This window comes from Lissotriton helveticus, chromosome 6, assembly GCF_964261635.1.
Source record: "Lissotriton helveticus chromosome 6, aLisHel1.1, whole genome shotgun sequence".
Classification (NCBI taxonomy): domain Eukaryota; kingdom Metazoa; phylum Chordata; class Amphibia; order Caudata; family Salamandridae; genus Lissotriton; species Lissotriton helveticus.
In genome coordinates this window covers 1,764,866,152-1,764,871,919 of record NC_136067.1, presented here as the reverse complement: position 1 = coordinate 1,764,871,919, position 5,768 = coordinate 1,764,866,152, and the positions used below count along the sequence as shown (strand labels likewise).

Sequence of the window (5,768 nt, the reverse complement as noted above, 5' to 3'; positions counted from 1 at the left end):
ATAAAATGCATAAAATACATACAGTGATAAAATAGTGGCTAAAAGTACTCAACTGGTGCTTCTAAAATACGCCTACCCCGGTGTACCTAACCTAAGTCTAGTACGAGGGAGGAGTAAGTGTGGTGTAGTTTAAGTCTAGTAATTTTCTGCCAAGAATCTGTTCCAAGAATTCTCTAAGGGTCTAATCAGCTCCGTACCTAGATTTTAGAATGATAGAGGTCTTGAATCTCTCTCTCAGGACTCGATCTCCCAGCAACCCGCAAGGGTAGCCTAGAAACACCGGAGCTGGATTTCTCGGCAAGAGAAAGGACAGCGTCTTCTCAGTGCGTCAGTTGGAGGGTCAGCTTCCTTCGGCACATGCAGCAGCAGGGCGTCGGGCAAGTAGTTAGTCGATCTGCTCCAAACCATCGTGTGGTTGACTGGGCAAATGTAGGCATATTTATACTTTGAAGGTTCCGATTTTGACGTAAGATTGGACATAATATCCTCACTAGTGCCTCAGTTCCTTGAAAACTCCAGGAGTTCTTGGATAAATTAGTATTCAAGCAGGGGGAAGTCCCTGACAGCTGAAGGCTGGTTTTTCCAATTAATCATTGTGGATTCTCGGAGTTTAGTGGAAATTGCCATGCCATATTTGGGTTGCACAGGCTAAGACTAAATAAGGCAATGATTCCTATGCCTATATAAGGATTGGGTGAATTATACATATATATGGGCATGAATAGGGAAAAATTACACTAGGGTCCTAGATTCCCACATAACAAGACATGATTTGACATGATTTTTTCAGATGCGTCGGGTACCGGAGGCTTTCGTCTATTTTGGGAAAATCGTTGGTATGTGGAGAGTTGGCCTGATCACTGGTTGCGACAAGGGCGCAGCATAGCCTTTTTAGAGCTTTTCCCGTTGGTTGTCACACTGTATGTTTGGGGTGAAGAATTTAGAAATAGATCAGTTCTTTTTCATGTCGATAACATAGCTGTTGTGCTATTGGTAAACAAACAGAAGGTAAGAGATCTGAGAGTATTGAGCCTACTAAGAGCCTTTATGTTGAAATGTTTGCAATTGAATGTCGTTTTCAAATCTAGGCATGCTCCTGAAGCAAGCAATAATATAGCAGATGCACTATCTGGATTTCAGTGGCAGAAGTTTTGCAGTTTGGCTCCAGGCGCAGACAGCAACAAAACACAGATCCCACAGAATGTTTGGGCCTAGGGAGATTGAAGATAGCCGAGCTCGTAGAAAATTAATTTGCTTCATCCACAAGACGAAGTTATCAACAATCCTGGAGAGATTTCTTAAGTTAAGGTAACATTGAGTCACGGTATGAGGATTTGTCTGAAAAGGAACAGATTATATTGGGCTTTGTTCTGTATTTGATTCAAAAAGGTCTATCTTACAACGCTATTTCATGGAAATTAGCAGGGATTTCCTTTTATGGTCAACAGTTTTAAAGGGATTAAGTAAGGAATAGCAAAACAAAGAATCGTTAAGAGAATCAGTGCCTTTTAGCTTGTCACAACAGTTGTTATTACAACTGTCTTTTTGTTGCTATGAATATTGTTGTGGGTATTTTTGGCACCTTTAGAGCATCAGAGTTGTTGGGTTTGAGAGGACATGCAGGCATTAAAAGGGATAAGATAGTTTAGGACCAGCACAGAATAAAGATCTGGCTATGAAAGTCTAAAACAGATCATTTGGGTAGAGGTAAATGGGTATGTCTAAACAAGAGTGAAGTGAAGGCTTGTTGCCCAGTGGAGGAGTAAAGGAATTTTCAGAACTCGTTGGGGAACAACATGAATGAAGTCTTCTGCATGCTAACGGGAATACATTGATGGCTGATTTATTGGACTCCCAAAAATCAGACACAAGGTGGTATGGAAAGAGAAAAGTGGAATGCATTAGGGGAACCTACTGAATACCATAACTGGACTTTGCTCCATCAGGGGGTGTCTAGATATGTTAGTTATTCATCTAGGTGAAAAATAGTTTAGTTCAACTGTCAACTGTTTGACTCTAACAAAGCACATGAAAATGGATTTGTCTGTTATAAAACATAACTGGGGGGTACGTGTTTAATTTGGACTGAATTTATACCGAGGAAACAATGGAGACGGGCAAGGAGTGATGCAGCTACTGAAAAGGCAAGATGCAAATTGTATAGGGCAATGAGAGTTTTGTGTTCCATTATGGGCATTACTGTTGGGTGTCATGGGAATGTAAAAGAGTATTATGTTTTGTGATGATGGGGTGCATTTATCCAAAATGGGGCAAGTGTACTATTTGCTGAAAATGAGAGAATTATTTGCAAAGCTATGGAAGGAGAAACTATGGTGCTCTAATAAAGTTTTATAGATTCAGGAATTTTCAACAGAATTGGGTGTGGCAGGAAAACTCTTTGCTTTTCCTGAATGATGGTTTTTGGGGGGCTGGACAGTTTGGAGAGGGCTTTTTCATCCCAGCGGGGGAGGGGCGGAACACAGGGGAGGTGAAGAGTAAATGATGTGGCTTTGAACAACACTGGAGCAGATCACTTGAGTATGCTTTATCAGGGGACATTGTGAGATTAGGATATGCAAGGAAAAGCAGGGAAGGAATGAAGAATGAGAAACGGTGAAAGAGTGGTGTCTTCAATAACGATGATAAGTAGACATAAAGCAGAAAGTGAGATAATGTTTATTCAGGCACCTTCACCAACTGTCTTGTAGTTCCTATAAAACCTTTATAGGATCTGCACTTTTAGACAACATATACTGCAGGATTGTTGTCAGATTGATTCTAGACACCCCTACCAGGTATGTTGGCCTATTTACCTGCTCGCTCACAGTGCCACTAGAAACCCCTCTTACCAAAAAGAGAATAGTTCTTGGCGACTATTGAATCTGACAACCCTGATCCCTCAGGCCCGTGGAAACAGTGTACTACTTTTCGCTCAGTCACTCGTGCTCACTTAGTATCAGGGAGATGAACAGAATAAACGGGAGGGACGTTTTTTAATAAGTATTGATTGAACAGTCGTCACTCTAGTGTAACATATGTGTGCTGAAACAATCATTAGACAGTAACAGATATAGGTGATTAGAGGCACTAGGAAAATAAAAGGAAGGTTTCGTTCAACCATCTTGATATAACAATGAATACAGGTAAATACATAAAATACATGACAATACAATGCGTCCTCCTATGATGCTACCCTAACACGATGTACCTAAGTGTACCTTCCATGTATGTAGGTGTTAAGCCAAGAATCCCTCTAGGATAAAGTCAACCCCTATTACCCGAAGTGAGAAACTGTGGGACCCCGTCCTGATCTCGGGTTGGAGACCACGCAAGGTATGTCAGATCACTGCGAGCTGGAGCATAGGCATGCAGGAAATTTCAGCGTCTTGCGTCAGTGTGGTGGCATGGAAGTCCTGATCTCCTCTCAATATCTCAGCAAGATGTGATATTTATATACCCGAAGGTATCCCTAGGGGTTCTACCTTGCTGTGCTACTGTCAGACTTAGGATGACGTCGGGAATGAACCTTGTACATAGTTATTATGCAGGACATGGCATTCCTGCTGAGTTTTCAAGAATCCAAGGATACTCATGTTCAGGGAAAACCCCATGTTCTTTGAGCAATACTGTAACTAGGTAAAGGGTTAGTCCTAGCAGCCCTTATGTATGTAATGTAGGGATGAATATAGGTGAAAGGTTTGGATGTTACCCAAGCCTATATTGGGGTACCTACATGCAATAATACACAACAACGGCACTCCAACTGTCGTCTCCCAACAAGGGTTCTATCCACTGTTCCCTCTAAGGTGCACGGCTAGGCACGCGCTCACCAATGCCTCCCGTAGCGCGCATTTAAAAATGTAGAGCGCGCACAGGCATCTGAGGACCTTCGTGCTGCCGCTTTTAAAATGCGTGCGGCACGGATACGGTCAGATTGTGTGCCTTTTGTGAAGGTAATCGTGTTATTTGCAGTCCACGTCATGGGCTGCAATTAATATGATTACTTTAACAAAGGCACACTATCTGACCTGCAGCTGTTCCATCACTGAGGTGTTCAGCTTCTTCGCAACCATTACCTTTGCAGTGTCTGTGTAGCAAGCACATCTAATGCAGCCTTGAAGAATTTGTGTGCATCCTGTTGCTCGTACCCTGCTAAATGCCATGCATGCGTCCACACCAGAGGCAATAACCTATAGGGAATGTTAGGAGATCGGTGCCCAGAGTAAAAACTCCTGAGAGAGTGTAGACATTTCACAAACAAGACATGAGCCTGAGCTTTGTATTTCACATTTGTGCCTGTCTGAAAGGAAAAAGTCTTGCAGTAGTGGAGTGTGGGTATGTTCTTGAACGACACAGTTCATAAAACACGTATTTCCAAGGTTGATCAGCCCTCGTAGACCTATGGTGCAGTTTGTGGTTATTTTTCTTCTCATGGGGTTATGTTACAGCAATTCAAATTCTCGTTTTGATGGCTCCCACTTTGAATATTTCTCTCCAACTCCTGTCATTGTATACTGGTAAGGAGAAACCATTGTTGGGGTGAAAGCTTGTGGTTTCTAAGCTTTCCGTAGTTCTTCTTTGGCAATTTGTTCTATCGTAAATGTAATATTGACATATAAATCAGAATATACCCGCATATAAAAGGTATATGGCTAAATTATGTTGTTTTGCTTTTGCGTGCTCGTGGATATGTTTCTTTGTAGAACAGCCGATAAAGACACAGTAGTGGAAGAGGGAAGTATGTTCTAGTGGGCACCGCACATGTGACAAATGCAAGACTTAGCCTTTCGTTTCCTGGTCTCTGGGGTGCCGCTCCACACGAAGCACTGCATTAGTAGATGACGCGCAGGTTCTGCTTCCAGTTCTCCACCTTAAAGCTGTTCACATGGGAGCAGCTGGCCAGACACATGGCAAAAGGCACATGGGGCACTGGGGGAGGGGAGCCTGGTAGAGAGTTCCAACACAGTCACGGATGGAGGGTGGTGTGAAGGACGGGCAGTGACTACACAGTAGCTATAGGGGAAAGGGGACGGTCCTGTGCTTGGAATAGGTAATGCAGTCCTGCAATTTGGGCTTTGTGGTCTGATGGGGTGCAGGCTTCAAGTGCAGGTATCCAACAGAGGGAGCAGTCTTGTATGTGGCGGTATCGAGAGGGAAGGGATTTGAAATGGAACATACAAGAGGGTAGCAGCCGTGTTGGTTTCTTATGGAGAGGTTGGGATGAGAGCATATGAAGCAATCTCTGGACTAAAAAGCATCACTCTAATTGTGGGTGGGATAGGTACATGAGAAGGAAGGGTATATGAAGGGAGAAGACGGGTAGAGGTGCCCGTGATGGCAAAGTCTCTCAGTGGGAAAGCCAGCCTCTCTCGTATACCACCGCCTCTCTTCACCTTGGCGGCCTGGCCCCCCTCAATAGCAGCACCGTGCAGCTCATGGAGCGGAAGCTCCTCCTCCTTTACAGACCAGAGGACACACAAAGCAGTGCCCAAAAGACCGGGGGCCCGCACAGCTCGCAAGGACACTCTAATTCATTGATGGGCAGAGGGAGGGGTCCAGGCTACACTCCCCACTGCTGCATCAGCCACACTCTCCAAGCAGCACACCTACAAACATTTGTAAACTGGTTTCCGAGGTTAGTTTTTCCTCTGGTTCCACCACCCCCTGGGCCCCAGCCTGCCTATTCCTTTGCTGTTGTGTGAGAATACATTTAATGAAAAGGAATATAAAGTAGGGTGCCCAAAAGAAAAATGCCAGCCATGTGTTGT

General features: G+C 43.9%; 1 pseudogene; it reads right to left on the bottom strand.

The window, feature by feature from the left end:
- Positions 1 to 4,005: 4,005 nt before the first annotated feature.
- LOC144762864 (ubiquitin carboxyl-terminal hydrolase 22-A pseudogene) lies at positions 4,006 to 4,909 on the bottom strand (annotated as a pseudogene).
- Positions 4,910 to 5,768: the final 859 nt, after the last annotated feature.